Source organism: Cucumis sativus, unplaced genomic scaffold, assembly GCF_000004075.3.
Source record: "Cucumis sativus cultivar 9930 unplaced genomic scaffold, Cucumber_9930_V3 scaffold46, whole genome shotgun sequence".
In the NCBI taxonomy this organism is placed as follows: Eukaryota; Viridiplantae; Streptophyta; class Magnoliopsida; order Cucurbitales; family Cucurbitaceae; genus Cucumis; species Cucumis sativus.
Window position 1 is genome coordinate 298,676 of NW_022279550.1, and position 16,456 is coordinate 315,131.

Below are 16,456 nucleotides of genomic sequence, written 5' to 3' on the forward strand. Positions count from 1 at the left end.
ATGGCACTCCGATTGGAAAAAAATAAAAGATAAAAATCGTCAGCAACGTTTTATTAGATGATGTGAACATAAAGATTGGTTTAAGAAAACATAAATGGACAAGATTATAGAGATGTAGATTTGAAAAAAAAAATATTCTACACCAAATAGAATGTAATAGTATAAGGTCTGTTTCTGCCAACCTTATATGAAGTTGTAGGTTTTATTGGAAAAATGGTATGTGGAAATATGAAAGGATGATATTTAAAGTCGAGGGATTTTGTAAATTTCCCCCTCCCCGGTTTGAAGGAGTAGTAGATTTGCAGCAATGATAATGTAAATGCCAGATTGTCGAAGATATTGTCAGGCCGGCAACTCAAGTCGACTAGCTACCAATATTTTTTTTTTTTTGTTGGCTTAGTCTTTTGCTTGCTTGCCATTTAAAACACTCTCGTGACTCCCACCACTGCTGCTCCGCTCTCTCTCTCTCTTTCTTTGCCCCTCTCTTCCTATAATCTATACCAACCAGCGACTCAATGCCTGGCTGACTTTCAAGTTTCACCTCAGATCTCTCCGCCTCCTCTCGTTTGCTTCCGAAAAGGTAACTCCTTTACAACATCTCCACCATTTTGCTTCAACCTCCAATTAATCCATTCATTCTTTCAAGCTCGGCCAATTCTGCTTCTATGCATTCAACTTTTTTTTTTCCCCTTCTGTTTTGTCAAGGGCTGGCTTCTTACATTGCTGTCTAATTTTAGTGGATCTATTTTCTTTCTTGTACTCATTATGGGTTTATACATATATCTTTTACTCCTTAAATAATTGCTAGCGCGTTTCAATGTCTCACTATCTAGCGGCGGCCATTGATAATGGTTCTATTGTTCGAGAACACATTCCATTATGGACTAGTTCAATTTTTTTTTTTTTTTTTTTTTTTTTGTCTCCCTTGCACTTCTCATTCTATTTATTGTTATGAGTATTTAGTGGTATTTAAAATTAATTGTACGTTTGTTCGGATGCTAATCGTATAGTACAGAAAATTAACCTTTTCAACCACGCACCCTTTTTGCAGTTTTTAGTTATAGGGAATCCCCAGAAGTTAAATCCATTTCTGCCACTGTCAAATGACCTTTGACATGGCTCAGAGTGCTAGGACAATCGGATCTTCCTTTAACTCCAGCAGTGGCAATGATGATACTCTCCTTCAAAGCTTTGCTGCTGCTCCAAAATGGGGATGATTATGATAGTGATGGCTCCAATTTTGCACCCCGTGAGTGTAAACCGAATACCTGTAGCAACTAAGCTCTTAACTTTATTTATTACATGTTGAATTTCATGAATGCATATTTTCTCTAAAACTTTATTTACTATATTGAATTTCATGAATGCATATTTTCTTTCTCCCTTGAAGCAATGTTATTGTAATATTGTACGTTATTGGTTTCAGTCTTCAGAAAAAAGATTATACTGAAGTCATTAGGTCATAGCCAGGCTTGCCAGCTACACCATTCCCGTGATTAAACGTAGTTTATAAATTAGAGAAGCTAGCGTCACATTATTAGTTTAATTGGTCTAATATTCAGGTATTTAGTGAAGCAACGAAGATCAGAAAGCATTGTAATTAGAGGAACTATTCTATGCATGCAACTAACGGATTACAACTAGTGTCATGAAAAGCATCTCACTTGTAGTTGTTTTACCGGGCATTATGATCTCCTTCTTCGAGGACTTCAATCCACACGTGCATTAAAAAAGTTGTTAGTGTTACTTCTATCAATAGTAAATTAATTATTGACGATTTTATTCTAGCATTTTTCTCAAGCTTGAAAGCTTGGTTTCTCATCCAGAAAAAATAATCAATAATGATAATACTTACAATTCCTTCTTCTTTCTTTTTTTTGTCTGTTTTTCTTTTTGGGTGTAAAAGTGATAATACTAACAAATGCAAACTCACTGACTTCTTATATTCTCTCAGTGGCTCCTTAGCTCATATTATAGTTTGATGTTTTCTTGAGTAGATTTTTCAGTCCCTCAAAATTAACTTTCTCCTTGGTTGTTTCTGTAGTACTCCTACAACCATATCCACAGCAATTCCTGCAGAACTTGCTGGTGTCATACCTTTGATTGATAGATTTCAGGTGGATAATATTTATGATGCCTGCAAGTGTGAAAGGGATTGCGAGTTGTTTCTGAAGTATGACAATTTTAGTTTTCATTATAATCCCTGAAAAGTAACGTCTCTATATTGTATTATTTTCCAAGGTTGAAGGATTCTTAAGGATGATGCACAAACAAATCCATTCTTCTGGAAAGCGTGGATTTTTCCAAAAGATCTGTAGGTCCTCAAGTTCGGGAAAAATTCACATTGAAGATATGTTGTGTTTCCAAAAGGTGAAAACATCTTGTTTGTCATGAAATTTAAGTACTCACCAAACTTTTACAAGTGTAAGTTGTAAATTTTTACAGGATCCTATACCAACTTCGTTGCTTAAAATCAACTCTGACTTGGTGACGAGGCCATAAAACTATTCCAAATAATCTTGAAGTACATGGGTGTTGACTCTTCTGATCGAGTTAGTGCAACAAGCTTAGATGAACGAATTGAACTTGTTGGAAAACTGTACAAGCACACTTTGAAACGTTCAGAGCTACGAGATGAACTTTTTATCCAAATCTCTAAGCAAACTAGAAATTCTCCTGATAGGTTTGCTCTAAACTATTATTTACCTTGTTGATCCTTGGCGTTGATGATTAAATTCTATTATGAATTGCTGATATTTTAATTCAAATGCAATACCATATTATTTGGACTGATCTATATTCATATTCATATGAATATTACAGGCAATATTTAATCAAAGCATGGGAGCTGATGTATTTATGTGCATCAGCTATGCCTCCTAGCAAGGATATTGGTGGATATTTATCAGAGTATGTTCATAATGTTGCTCAAGGCGTAAGTACTGATCCGGAGGTTCGAGTTCTTGCATTAAATACACTGAATGCTTTAAAGCGTTGCATGAAGGCTGGTCCCAGGCATATAATACCTGGTCGTGAGGAAATCGAAGCTCTTTTGACAGGCCGAAAACTTACAACTATTGTATTTTTTTTGGATGAAACTTTTGAAAGAAATTACATATGATATGAAACAACGGTCGCTGATTCTGTTGAGGTAATGATAATTTTGAATCTTGATGGAATGATATTATTTTTGTATTTCAATGATTTAAAGATTAAAAAGTATATCTCTCATATATAGGAGAAAGGACCATATAAGATAGAAAAGTGGAATCGGAATCAGAATTAAATTTAAGCTATTTAGTTAGTGCTTACTAATAATAGAGTCATAGACCAACACTTATCTTTCATTGCCGATTATTCTTGAAAAGGAAACAAACTTCTTCATTAATGATAAAATCTCAAAGCACAAGAGGTATATACAATGAGAATAATAAAAAGCATAAAAGCAAAAAGCCCTAGAGGATCAGGAGGTGCACCCAGACATCTCAACTAGGTTTGGCACCCTTTAGCACCAAAAAATCATATCCCATATTTAAGCATGAACAAAGCAAAGAAAATAAAAATAGAAAGTACAAACTATGAAAGACCAGCAAAATAACATAGGCCGAGACTAGGAAAGAAGATTAAAAAGATGATGTAAAGACAAGAATTAAAAACTACAGCTGCTGAGTAATAGAAAAAAAAGGCTGGAACCAATGCTGGACGAAAAAATTAAGAGGCTGGTTGGGTGAGGAAAGCTGCCCAGTTGAGATAAATATCTTGAATAGAATAAGCCTCGAACTCCTTGTTTAAGGAAACCCAAGCTGCTGCACTTCTTTCTGCAGAGAGTTCTGAACATGGCTTTTCTTTGTCATGGAATATCCTCTGATTTCTTTCAAACCACAGTTTAGAGAGGATAGCTTTTAGCAAATTTAACCATAATTGTCTTGGCTTCTTGGATAGCTGAGGAGAACTCGTGATGATTATTAACAGTTGGTATACTTTTCTTTGCTAATTTTGTTGAGGGATATTCTCAACCCCCTGCCTTTGTTTTTCCTTTTTGTTTCTTTTGACATACATATGTTTATTATCAAGGAAAGAAAGAGAATAAATAGTTTTGTTTTTGCTATAAATGCATGAATTTTAGTCTACTTAAGTGAATGTTTCCCCGTGTCTACCACACTCATTAATGTGATTAATTAGTGGATATTTAATGTCAAAATTCATATTACCCTCGGAACACTTCATATTTTTTTTCAGGAACTTTCAGGTGTTATAAAACTATCAGCACACTCTAGCTTCAGTCTTTTTGAATGCCGTAAGTTCGTTAGTGGAGCTAAAGCACTTGATCTAGGGAATGGTACAGTTTAACTTATTGTTTTTTGGTTCGAATTTGAACGAACAAATGTACATCTTAATCTTACATGGAATTCTTCTCAACAGAGGAGTATGTTGGGCTTGATGATAACAAATATATTGGAGATCTGCTAGCAGAATTCAAGGCAACAAAAGATCGAAGCAAAGGAGAAATTCTGCACTTCAAGTTGACATTTAAAAAGAAGCTGTTTAGGGAGTCTGATGAAGCTGTTGTGGACCCAATGTTTATACAACTATCATATGTTCAGGTAGGAGTGTTTTATCTTGATTACATTACAAGGTGGATTTTAGAACTTCGAATGTTCTGTCTAATAGATTTATGAACTTTGAAGAGTGCTCCTAATTTTCACTTTTGTCATTTTGTGTCGAGTAGGCCCCCAGCCCCAATCTTTGAACTATCAATTTTGTATCTAATAAGTTAGCGGACTTTAAAATGTATCTAGTAGGTCAGGATTGAATGGAGATAACATCGAAAGATTAAGAACCCATTAGATACATTTTGAAGTTCAAAACCTACTGATGATTAAATTATAATTTAGGCCTAATTTGATAACCATTTGGTTTATAATAGTTAAACTTGCAAACATTACTTCGACCAAATCCACAACAAAATACGAAATGGTTACCAATGGGGCCTTTAACTTTTATATTTAACATTTATGTGAGAGTCAGTCTATATCTACAGCTGCAGCATGACTATCTGTTGGGGAATTATCCTGTTGGAAGGGATGATGCTGCACAGCTTTCAGCATTACAAATCCTTGTTGAAATTGGATTTATTACCAGTCCAGAATCTTGCACGTAGGTGTTTTTCTTGCTCTCCTTTATTGCAAATTTGTAATTTATCATTTTGCTTTGTTTTCACATTTTAAATTAGTATGTTAAACTTTCATTTCCTTCATTTTCTACAACAAGCATCTTCTTCGCCCCCAATTATGTAGGAAAAGTGTTACTTTTTTTAGTATAGTTTTGTACACTCCATTTTAATCGCACTTTTAACTGCTTGATGGGTACTAGTGATTGGAATTCGCTTCTAGAAAGATTTGTACCGAGACAAATTGCCATAACAAGACCAAAGCGAGAGTGGGAGTTGGATATTCTCTCGCGTTTTCGTTCAATGGTAAGATTTGGTATTTGGAACATTCTGTTGCAGACAATTACTATCTTGAAGAGTCTATTTAGATTACTAAATGTTCTTTTCAATTGATTATTGAGGCAATTTTACTCTCAATTTTATGAATATTTTCTTAACACTGATAAGCATTGTTGTTTCTAGAGATATGGTATTCAACATGATCTATATGTGAGTGGTTTAATATATTCCTTGGAGCACACATTCAACTCTTGAGCGTCTCTTTTTGTTTGAGTCAGGCCTTTGTTTCTGATTGATGTACCTAGTTCTGTACGAATTAGTGAAAAATATGTATCAAAGTTTATGCTCAGTTTTCCATGCTATTTTTTCGTAGGCATATATGTCTCTGTCTTCTCCATCGCCCCTAGGTTGCTCTTTCCTGCCTTTTTGTGAAATATACTCACTATTTCTTATCCCCAAAGAAAAGTCACCAAGTCAATCTTGACCAAGAACAAAGAGTTTGCTGATTTTTTTCTTACTAATTTCCCAGGAACATCTGACAAAGGATGACGCAAGACAACAATTTCTTCGAATATTGAGAACACTTCCTTATGGGAATTCAGTTTTCTTTGGCGTCCGGAAGATTGATGATCCCATTGGACTTCTACCTGGACGAATCATTTTGGGTATCAACAAGAGAGGGGTAATATAGGTTTCTAACATGCACAGCTACTTTGTTTTGGAGTTAAAGAGAATTCCAATTCAATTATTAATATACACAAAACGCATAGAAATATTGCCAGTTTTCATATGTTTCAAAGCCATTCTTCCCTCAAAAGTTAGAATTCAAAGAATCACTCACTTCCTCATCTACCCAACTACTTATAATGGCTTAATATTCAAACGCTTGCATATTGGCATTCATGTGTCAAATATAATGAGATACCTGTCTGGTGATTTAAATTTTTCTAGATGGTTGCAGTTGGTTTAATTGCTCAACTTTCTATAGGTTCATTTCTTCCGTCCAGTTCCAAAGGAGTATTTACATTCTGCTGAATTAAGAGATATAATGCAGTTCGGTAGCAGTAACACTGCAGTCTTTTTTAAGATGAGAGTTGCGGGTGTCCTACACATTTTCCAGTTTGAGACCAAGCAGGTTACCGTCATTGCTTTCTTCTCCGTACATCCATCATTGCATTTTGGGAATTTCAACCCTTCATGTGCCCTGTCACGGTGGTTTTTTGACTAGGTGCTCTAACTTTTTAGGGAGAAGAAATTTGCATTGCTCTCCAGACACACATAAATGATGTCATGTTGCGTCGTTACTCTAAAGCTCGATCTGCTGCTGTTGGCTCCATGCTTGGAGACTCTTCCTGCAACTTGAAGACTCAAAGTGTGGAAGCATATGAGAAACGAGTTCAAGATTTGAGTAAGGGCATTGAAGAGTCTAAGAGAAATGCTGAACAAGTAAACCTTGAAAGAGCTTATTCTTCCTTTTGTATCGCTCCTTGTGAATTGAAAGTTATGATTCTGATCCCACCAAAAAAAAAAAAGGAAAAAGAAAAAAGAAAGGGCTTATTCTTTGCCTTGAAATGTTAATATGTGGAAATGCAGATGAATATGTGCTACTTCACGATACCATCCATTAATACAATTTTGTAATTATAGCTTGTCTACTCACGAAATCATCCATTAATTTTAGCTTGTTTACTCGCATTACAAGTGGAAGTGTTTTTTTGCAATTGCTTTTTATAGGATTTGCATATATTTTACCACATTTATCATATATAAAGCATTTTCATTTCGATAATGGAAACCGTTCTTAATGTAGTTGCTGAAGGAATTGCATGAAAAGAATAAGCAAGAAGTGGTAATGCAAGAAGAATTGGAAGCTCTAAAAGAATCTTTGAGATTTGAAAAGCAGAACTTAGCTGAGGCAACACATAATCTTGAGAGGTTGAGATCGCAATATGATGAAAAAGACAATGAACATCAGGTCAGTACAGCTATCTTTGCATCAAACTTATTTTGAGCCTTTATTTCTATTTATTTGGTCTATTCTATTTTCAGATCATGTTAACCGAGAGAAGGAGTCTGGAAGCAAAAATTGCAAAATTGAGCACTATGATGTTGGAAAATAATGGGAAAAAAGATACGGTTGGAATTGATGAACAGGTATGACTTTAAGCTATTTGTTTGATGAAAAACAACATTATGTTTTTGTTTGAAAATTATTTTAAGAATTATAGCTCCAAATTTTAAAACCGTGATTTATAACTTGAAAAGATAAAAGAGATTGAAATGGGAATGGAAGGGGGGGAATTGACTTGGGACTACAATTTACAAGTTGGATGAAGGAATGAAGAGATGAATGATGAGGGGAAAAAAGCTGGGGTACTTGAGGGCCTCATTTTTATTTATTTATTAATTATTATTTTTTTGGGGGAGGGGTCATATTTTAAGGTAGGGGCGAGCAATAAGACCCGAAAAAGCGAACTGACCAACCAAAACCAACTGAATTGAAGTTGGAGGGTTAGTTTATGGTTGGAGTTGGTTTTGTGGTCAGTTTGTGAAAAATGGCTCTGCCCGACTATATACTTTAAAAGAAACAAAAGAAGGAAGAACAAAAATAGTATAAAAAGAAAAAGAAACAAAAGAGAGAATGATGGAAAAATGAAATGATGGTGGATAGTAATAAGAGGGTGGTGAAAATGATGGAAGAAAGGTTTAAGAAAAATAGTTGTGGCAAGATCTTGGAAATGGAGAGGGTTTTGAAGTTCGGGAGAGGGGTTTATGAGAAGATGATGAAGAAACAGGTTTTGAGTTCTCTTCTTGAACTTGTCAACCATGAATATGGCCACTAGAGCATCTGTTAGATATTATATTAAATTTACCCTCACCCACAAGCTTAAACTTTTGGGTTGAATTGGTGATTTAAGATGGTATCAGAGCAGATGGTCTAGGAAGATCCTGTGTTTAAGTGCTTGTCCTCCTCATTTAATATTGATTTTCACTTGTTGGGTCTTTTTTTATAAGTTAAACCCACAAATGAGGGAGAATGTTAGATATTATATTAAATTTACACTCACTCACAAACTTAAGCTTTTGGATTGAATCGTTGATTTAAAAGCTTCTGTAGCTATCACCCTACATTTTTTCTGTTTTGTTCTTTCCATCTGCTTGTGTTTCGTGAAGTCGATAAGCCGGGTTTTTTATTGTCTAAATTGCTTCCAAAAAGAAAAACAGAATTGATTTCTCAAATTAGAGAGGAACATGTTCAATAATGATTCAAACAACTTGTTATATTTCCAAAAAAGAAAAAAAAACCGTCTTAAACAAGACCATTAATTTCAAAGGAAAAGCTAATTGGAGGGAAACTTTGAAAAGATAATTGAAGCATATTTATCTTTTTACTGGATTTCTGTTCCAATAAGCAGAAAAACTCTTCAAAGCAAAATCCCAACTTTCAATTTTTTTTTTCTGGTATCCTTTTTGTAATTAAACATTATGATTGATATAACTATTTAATATAAAATATATCGCAAATTGCATTGAGTTTAATGTTTTTCTTTATAGCTTCTACAAAAACTTCAAGATGAGTTGAGGCTTCGAAATGATGAGTTGCAAGCGTCTGAAGAAATTAGAAAGAAACTGGTAAATGAAAAGCTGTTCTTGGAACAAAGAATTTTTGGACTTGAGAAGAAGACTAGCAATGAGGTACATTATACAGGTTCTTAATATGATATCATCTTTGCTACTTCTTAACAGAGTAATGTGTATTAAGTTTTTTACTTGCAGATGGAACATCTCCAGATAAGCTTTGAACATGAACGCAAAGTCTTGAAGCTGAGAGTGGCAGAACTTGAAAAAAACTTGAAGAAGTAACTCAAGAACTAGCTGTCATGGAGTCAACTCTCACGACCAGGAACTCTGATTTGGCGGCCCTGCAAAATAATTTGAAGGAACTAGAGGAACTACGAGAGATGAAAGAGGTTCTAGTCTGATTTTTTCTATTTAGTTTTGCAGAAGCGGATTGAGCGACAGTATCTCTTACATCTATTTAACACCTGGTGTATTCTTTCGATCTTATTTTTCACTTTTCTTTTGCTCTTTTTGTTATCATTCTTTTTTTATTTTAGGACATTGACCGAAAGAATGAGCAAACAGCCAACATTTTGAAGATGCAAGGGGCTCAGCTAGCTGAGATGGAAGCGCTTTATAAGGAAGAGCAAGTTCTGAGGAAACGATATTTCAACATGATAGAAGGTTTGTTTACCATAACGTCCATATTGAATGAGTTCTTTTGTATCCATATAGAAAGTTTTGAGAATTTCTGTGCTAAAGTACCATGGGTTGGCTTAGTGATTGATACGACATGTGAGAGGTAAAAGAAAAGAAATAAAGACTTTTGGGGGATAACTTTGTTGAGAAAATGAATTTGATAAAAAAAATTACGTTGTGGAAGCAATGATAGAAATGTTTATGTTAGAAAATGAACTTTGGAAAATGAGAGTGAAATCCAATAGATAAATAAAGTTCTAATTGAAGGAGAACAAATTGTGATACCAACTTTTCATGGAAGCTCACTTTTATGTATGGTTCATTAATAGTTTAATACCATTAACTTACAAATCAAAACTGTGTTTTTCTTTTTCTTTTTCTTTTTAATGGAAACAAACCTCTTCATTGATACAATGAGTGGGACTGATGCTCATATTACAAAGTAGTGAAACAAGGAAATAAACATGTTAAAAATAGAAACTCACTTAACTTAGAGAAAACTAAAAAGAACGAAAAAACTGAAAATCTTATATCTAAGAATTAAATCGACTTAAAGATACTAAACTGAAAATTAAATCTAACAACAAAATAAGAAACTTAAAAAACAAAAAACTGAAATTTGATTAGGAAAAATAACGTACTTTTTTTAAAAACGGAAACTAGCTTCTTTATTAATGATAATAAATGAGACTAAAGCTTAAAGTACAAGGGTATTATACTAAGAGCAAAAAAGAATAAGAGAAAATGCAGGCTAAATCTGAAATAAAGACTATACTCGGAAAACAAAATATGATGGCAACCTAGAACGAACCCAAACAGAAAACAACGACCTAATCAAAGCCACTAAAAGACAATACAAAGTAAAATTTAAATGCCCACTCAAATCTAAATTTTTCCACACGCAATTCTTCAAGATGAAAAAAGAAAAAACACTAAGAAGATGCAACCAGCTGCTTCAAAACTATCTTTCCAATGCCCAGAAGAACTTGAAAATATCTTCCAACCCACAGATTTGACAATCATGCTTTGGCATCAATGTTTCAGTGAAGAAATAGGACCCAATAAACAGCAAAAATTAATTGCCTGTTCCAAAAGGTATCCCAGCGGTTGTTCTCCATTGGCAAGCAAGAAATCGAAGATCAACATAATAACCATTATTAAGCTAGCAACAACAATCAGTGAGACTTTACTTGCTCGCCCACGTGAAGAAAAATCATGGAAAGACAAGTTGTTCCAACAGGTGGGGGGCAACTACATTCAGCGGCTGAAGAATCAAACTAGAATAAGTCCACAATCAGCGACTATTGACTTTAGATGATCTGGGATTTCACAATAATGAGGATGAGAGCGAGTAGCAGAGGGAAGTTTTTCAACTTTCGGTTCTTCCTCGCATTGAAACAGGGTATTAAGATCCGTCTCTGATGGCTCAAAATGTCTCTACCTCTAAAGCTCAGCTGATTTATCAATATGCATCCCTTCCTCACTACTTGCTACTTCCATTGCACTGGGAATAAGCTGAAGAAATCACCAGAAAAGTCTGAAGGTGATGCTAGAGACTGAACGTAGAAAGTGAGTATGCCAGAGCAATCACCGGAGAAGGTGCAAAGGATCAATGGAGAAGACGACTGTAGAAGGAGTGAGTAGAGTATTAAACCACCAATTCATCCCAAAGCTTAAGCTAGTGGTTGAAGACAAATTTAATTATGTATCTCTAACACTCCCCTCAATTGTGGGCTTGAAATATTTGAAAGGCCCAACAAGTGGAAATCAATTTTAATTGGAGAGGAAATGACAATGCAGAGCTTGAACATAGGATCTCCTGGACCACCTGCTCTGATACCATATTAAATCACCAATACATCCGAAAGCTTAAGCTAGTAGTTGAAGGAAAATTTAATTATGTATCTCTAATAGAGAGAGAGAATACTTTACCTTGTTCTGCTGAAAATTGGAAAATCAACAAGATCCTTTTCAGTATTTGAAAAAAATAACGTACGTTAAATCCAATGCTGGCCATCTACAAAGGATTTTATTTTATTTTCATGAGTTTTCTGATAACCAAAATTTGAGGTTCACGTAATAATGCAAATCTAAAATAACTTTTTATTCAAACCGTCAAATTAGCCCAAACAGCTCGTAGATACAAGTATGTGTAGGTGGGGCAGCAGCCTCCAAAGAGGAGAAGATTAATTAATTGGCTGAAACAATAAGCCCAAGGTAAAAAACCTGAAACTTACCTAGGTAAAAACAACATTTATCTAACATTAAAGAACGGCCAAGGATGGGTATAACTTAGGAAATATCAAGAAATACAAAACTACTCAAGAAACACACTAGATAATGTAAGCTGGCCCAAACACTCACGCTATGAAATAAAATCATCCTTAGTGCCTCTCAACCTTATCTAAAGATGCCTATTTTCTTAATTTAATTACTAGTATATTTATTACATAAATATGTCATAATGGTTTTTATTTTTAGAAAAATAATTGAACAGAAGCCTTGTGTGAAACATGGTTGTTTTGTTGGTTCTTTTTATTAGGATTCTGTTGGTTGTAAATATGTTAATTAGCTATAAAACCATTAATGGTTTTATTTTATGATTATTTCCTTCTATGTATCAAGTATTTCTCTATGTATCTTACATTAAAATCATTGGAATACAAACATCTTATTTTATTCAACTCAAGATGGTATCAAAGTACATGAAGCCTAAATGGGCATTCAGTCCAAAAAAGAAAAAGATTTTTTTTTTGTGATATGATCCAAGAATAATGAACTCAAAATAGGCAGCCTTAAGGAGGCATGTTGAGGATCTCATATAGGGAAAATCAATGAACCTCATACTCTTTAGAAAATAGATGGATTACATCTCTCATATTGTGATTGGTTTTGAGATGGAACCTAATAGATTCCTTCTTCTATCTCTGAAGAAGGTGATGGGGTCGTGGATGTTGAAACTCCTTGGTATGTCTCCTCTATGATTTTTGAGGAGTTGGTTGGTAGTGGTTCTAATTTTTTTCAATGAAGCTATCTTAAAAAAAAAAAAGGGAAAAAAAAGAGAGAATAGAAAACTTATGCATTGAATTTATGAAATTTGGACGAATATATTATAGAATACCTCAATGACAAAATAAAATTATATGTTATTTAATTATTATACTAGTGAGATCTTCCAAAAACATGAAAGTTCCCTTTGTTTCTTTTACTTTCTATGTCTCATTGTATTTCGAGCAGTAACTTCCTTTCATTCATCAATGAAAAATATTCTTTCCTTTTCAAAGAGAAAAAGACTAAAATTGTTACAACCAAATTAGCAAACTAAACTCGGAAGGTGAATATATGTACTGATATAATTTTTATTAATAGACTTGAGTTGAGGCTGAAAACTATATGGTCTATGTGAGTGGTGGTTTGACTGTTTGAGTGAAATTATACAACTATTTATGTAGCCTAAGTAACCTCATGGAGAAATCCTCCAAGAACCAAGGTTGTGGATTTTTTATTAGAATGAATAATGTGTTTTATACAAGAGGAAAGTTTCCTATTTATAGAGTTCTATTACAATTGGGTAAAAAGGGAATTAACCTAGAATATTACCTAATTACTCAATTAACCCTTAGTCTTCTTACATCAACTGTTATGGAAAAGGAAGGAAAGAGAGAGAAAAATTATTATTTTTAAGATGGAACCTTATATTATTTAATTATTGTATGTATCAGAATCCATAAAGTCCAAACGAGTGTTTGGTCTCCAATATGATGAACCTAAAAGAGGTACCACCTTGAATGGGGTGTACATGAGTTGGGTTGTCGAGTTATTTATTAAACAAAAAGTAAGGAAAGGGGGGAGTTATGGCTGACAAAATGCTTCGTTTCTATGTTGTATTCTCTAACTAAACCTTTTTAAATTAGTTGTTGAGTGTAACTTATATTTCTTGGAGTTGTATGTTTTAACTTGAGTAGGGTTCTATTCTGCTTACTTTTCTATTTTTCATCAAATCAATGAAATTTCTGAGGTGTACATTAAAAAGAATTAAATAATATCCATATATTATATAATTACTACAAATTGATTTTTTTAAAAAAAAACTTATGAAAAGTTCAATTAAATTTGCATTTGATTTCATTGCAGATATGAAAGGAAAGATTAGAGTTTATTGTCGGCTTCGACCTCTTAATGATAAAGAAATTATGGAAAAAGAGAAAAATGTGCTTACTAGTCTAGATGAGTTCACAGTTGAACATCTATGGAAGGATGATAAGCTGAGGCAACATATGTACGATCATGTATTTGATGGCACTGCCTCCCAGGAAGATGTTTTTGAAGATACACGGGCAAGTTCAATAGAACTCAAGAGCTTCATTTATTTATTTTGATAAATAGAACTTTGTTGTTCTTTTAGCTGTCATGAAAATAGAAAACATTAATTGATACTCTTTTGTACAATCTTAATGCAGTATCTTGTCCAGTCTGCTGTAGATGGTTATAACGTATGCATCTTTGCTTATGGTCAAACTGGTTCTGGGAAGACATTTACAATATATGGATCTGAGGACCACCCTGGATTAACACCTCGTGCAATTGGAGAACTTTTTAGGATTTTGAAGCGGGATAGTAACAAGTTCTCATTTTCTTTGAAGGTAATGATTTACATTCGCCAATATTAAGTTATGTCTTACTCAGTACCTTTCTTGAGTTTGTAGATCACTGTATACTGTGTATAAATTATATATCACGGAAATAGATGGCTCGGTACTCTCTCTAGAGTTCAATGATCAGAATGCGCAATGTTTTATACACTGGCTTTCATACAAAATGCCTTGTTGGTTCTAGTTTTTTCCACGTGTGAATAAATTTGATTACAATGCGTATTTGAAGATTGTTAAAATGCATAAATGGATTCTGTCTTTCTCACTCATACTCTGCTTTGATTTAGGCTTACATGGTAGAATTATATCAAGATACGTTGGTAGATCTTCTTCTGCAAGGAATGCAAAACGATCGAGATTAGAGATAAAAAAGGATACAAAGGTTAATATTTTAACATTTGATCGTTTGTGATTTTTGCAATTTACCCGGATTTCAATTATTTGAGTTATTATGTTTCTAACTTTAGTGGGATGATTATTTGCTGAGGTTAGGAATGGTATCCATTGAAAACGTTACAATAGCTTCTATCTCAACATTTGAAGAATTAAAAAGTATTATTTATAGAGGATCGGAGCAACGGCATACTTCAGAGACTCAAATGAACGAAGAAAGTTCAAGATCACATTTGATACTTTCAATTGTTATTGAAAGTACCAACCTTCAGACGCAATCTGTTTCTAAAGGGAAGGTATGGCAATAACTTTAGTAGTTTCAATATTTTTATTTATAGTGAAGGATGTCTGAGAGGTCGTATGATTTAAATATGAAAATACACTATTTGTCCTGGTATGTTTGCATTTTCTTCATTCATAAGAGACAATTACTTTACAAATGGTAGATATGATTTAAAAATTTAACGAGCTTTTCATGGAATAAACAAATGAATGTTGCTTCTTACCATGTAACAACTTGATTATCTTTTATGCAGCTTAGTTTTGTTGACCTTGCGGGATCAGAGAGAGTGAAGAAATCAGGCTCTTCTGGTAGCCAACTTAAGGAAGCTCAAAGCATAAATAAATCACTTTCGGCACTTGGAGATGTCATCAGTGCTTTGTCTTCAGGGGGTCAACACATACCTTACAGAAATCACAAGCTCACTATGTTGATGAGTGATTCACTCGGTGGTAATGCCAAAACGCTCATGTTTGTCAATGTCTCTCCAGCCGAATCCAACCTGGATGAGACATACAATTCACTCATGTATGGTATCCTTTTCTTTACCATATACACTTTAAAGAATTTACTAAATTATATATTATTTTATAAACCAATTGGGAATTTTTGTTAAAATATCTTCTATGATTTATGTATATTTGAAATTGTCATGAAGTATGTTTTTGACATGCAGATTTATCTAGAAGTTGGTAAATGTGGTCATGAGTATTTCTAGACTCATCAACTATTCATTAAACATAAAACTTCATTTACTTATTCATTTAGCTCAGAAGAAAAACGATGAGAATAATATATTAAAAGTATTTAAACGAATTGAAAGAAGTTTTACCATCAAATATGGATGGAAAATGCGGACTTTGTAGAAAAAAATTGTATCTTTACATTGAAGCTTCTTTTTATGAATTTGTTTTGTATTTCAGGTATGCATCAAGAGTTCGATCAATTGTTAATGATCCAAGCAAAATGTATCTTCTAAGGAGGTTGCTCGACTGAAAAAAATGGTTGCTTATTGGAAAGAACAAGCAGGTAGAAGGGAGAGGATGAGGAGCTGGAAGAAATCCAAAACGAGCGACATACTAAAGAAAAAGGAGACGTTAGATATTCCATGTAGAACCTTTAGTACGTTGCAATTATCAAGTATATAGCTTGGTAGGTAGGGTTGGACGATGAGAAGTGAATTGACTAAATGCCATTTGTTACCATTCTTACGTCTGATTGAATATTGCCCATTGGAAATTTGGTTTGTAACTAGCTTAGCTTTTTTAGGATGTCTTCCATTGTATAGTTCGAGTAGTTTTGTATTGTATATATGGACAAATGTGTTGTCTTATCTATAGGCTACTTCTGTAATTAATGAATACTTCAGCCCCCCGGGTACTTCTGTTTTGATTTGAATGAACTTTCAATTCCATCCAGCTA

The 16,456-nt window shown here is 33.8% G+C and overlaps 1 pseudogene; it reads left to right on the top strand.

Annotated features, from left to right (window-relative positions):
* The first annotated feature begins 1,073 nt into the window (after nt 1-1,073).
* LOC116405930 lies at nt 1,074-16,456 on the top strand (annotated as a pseudogene).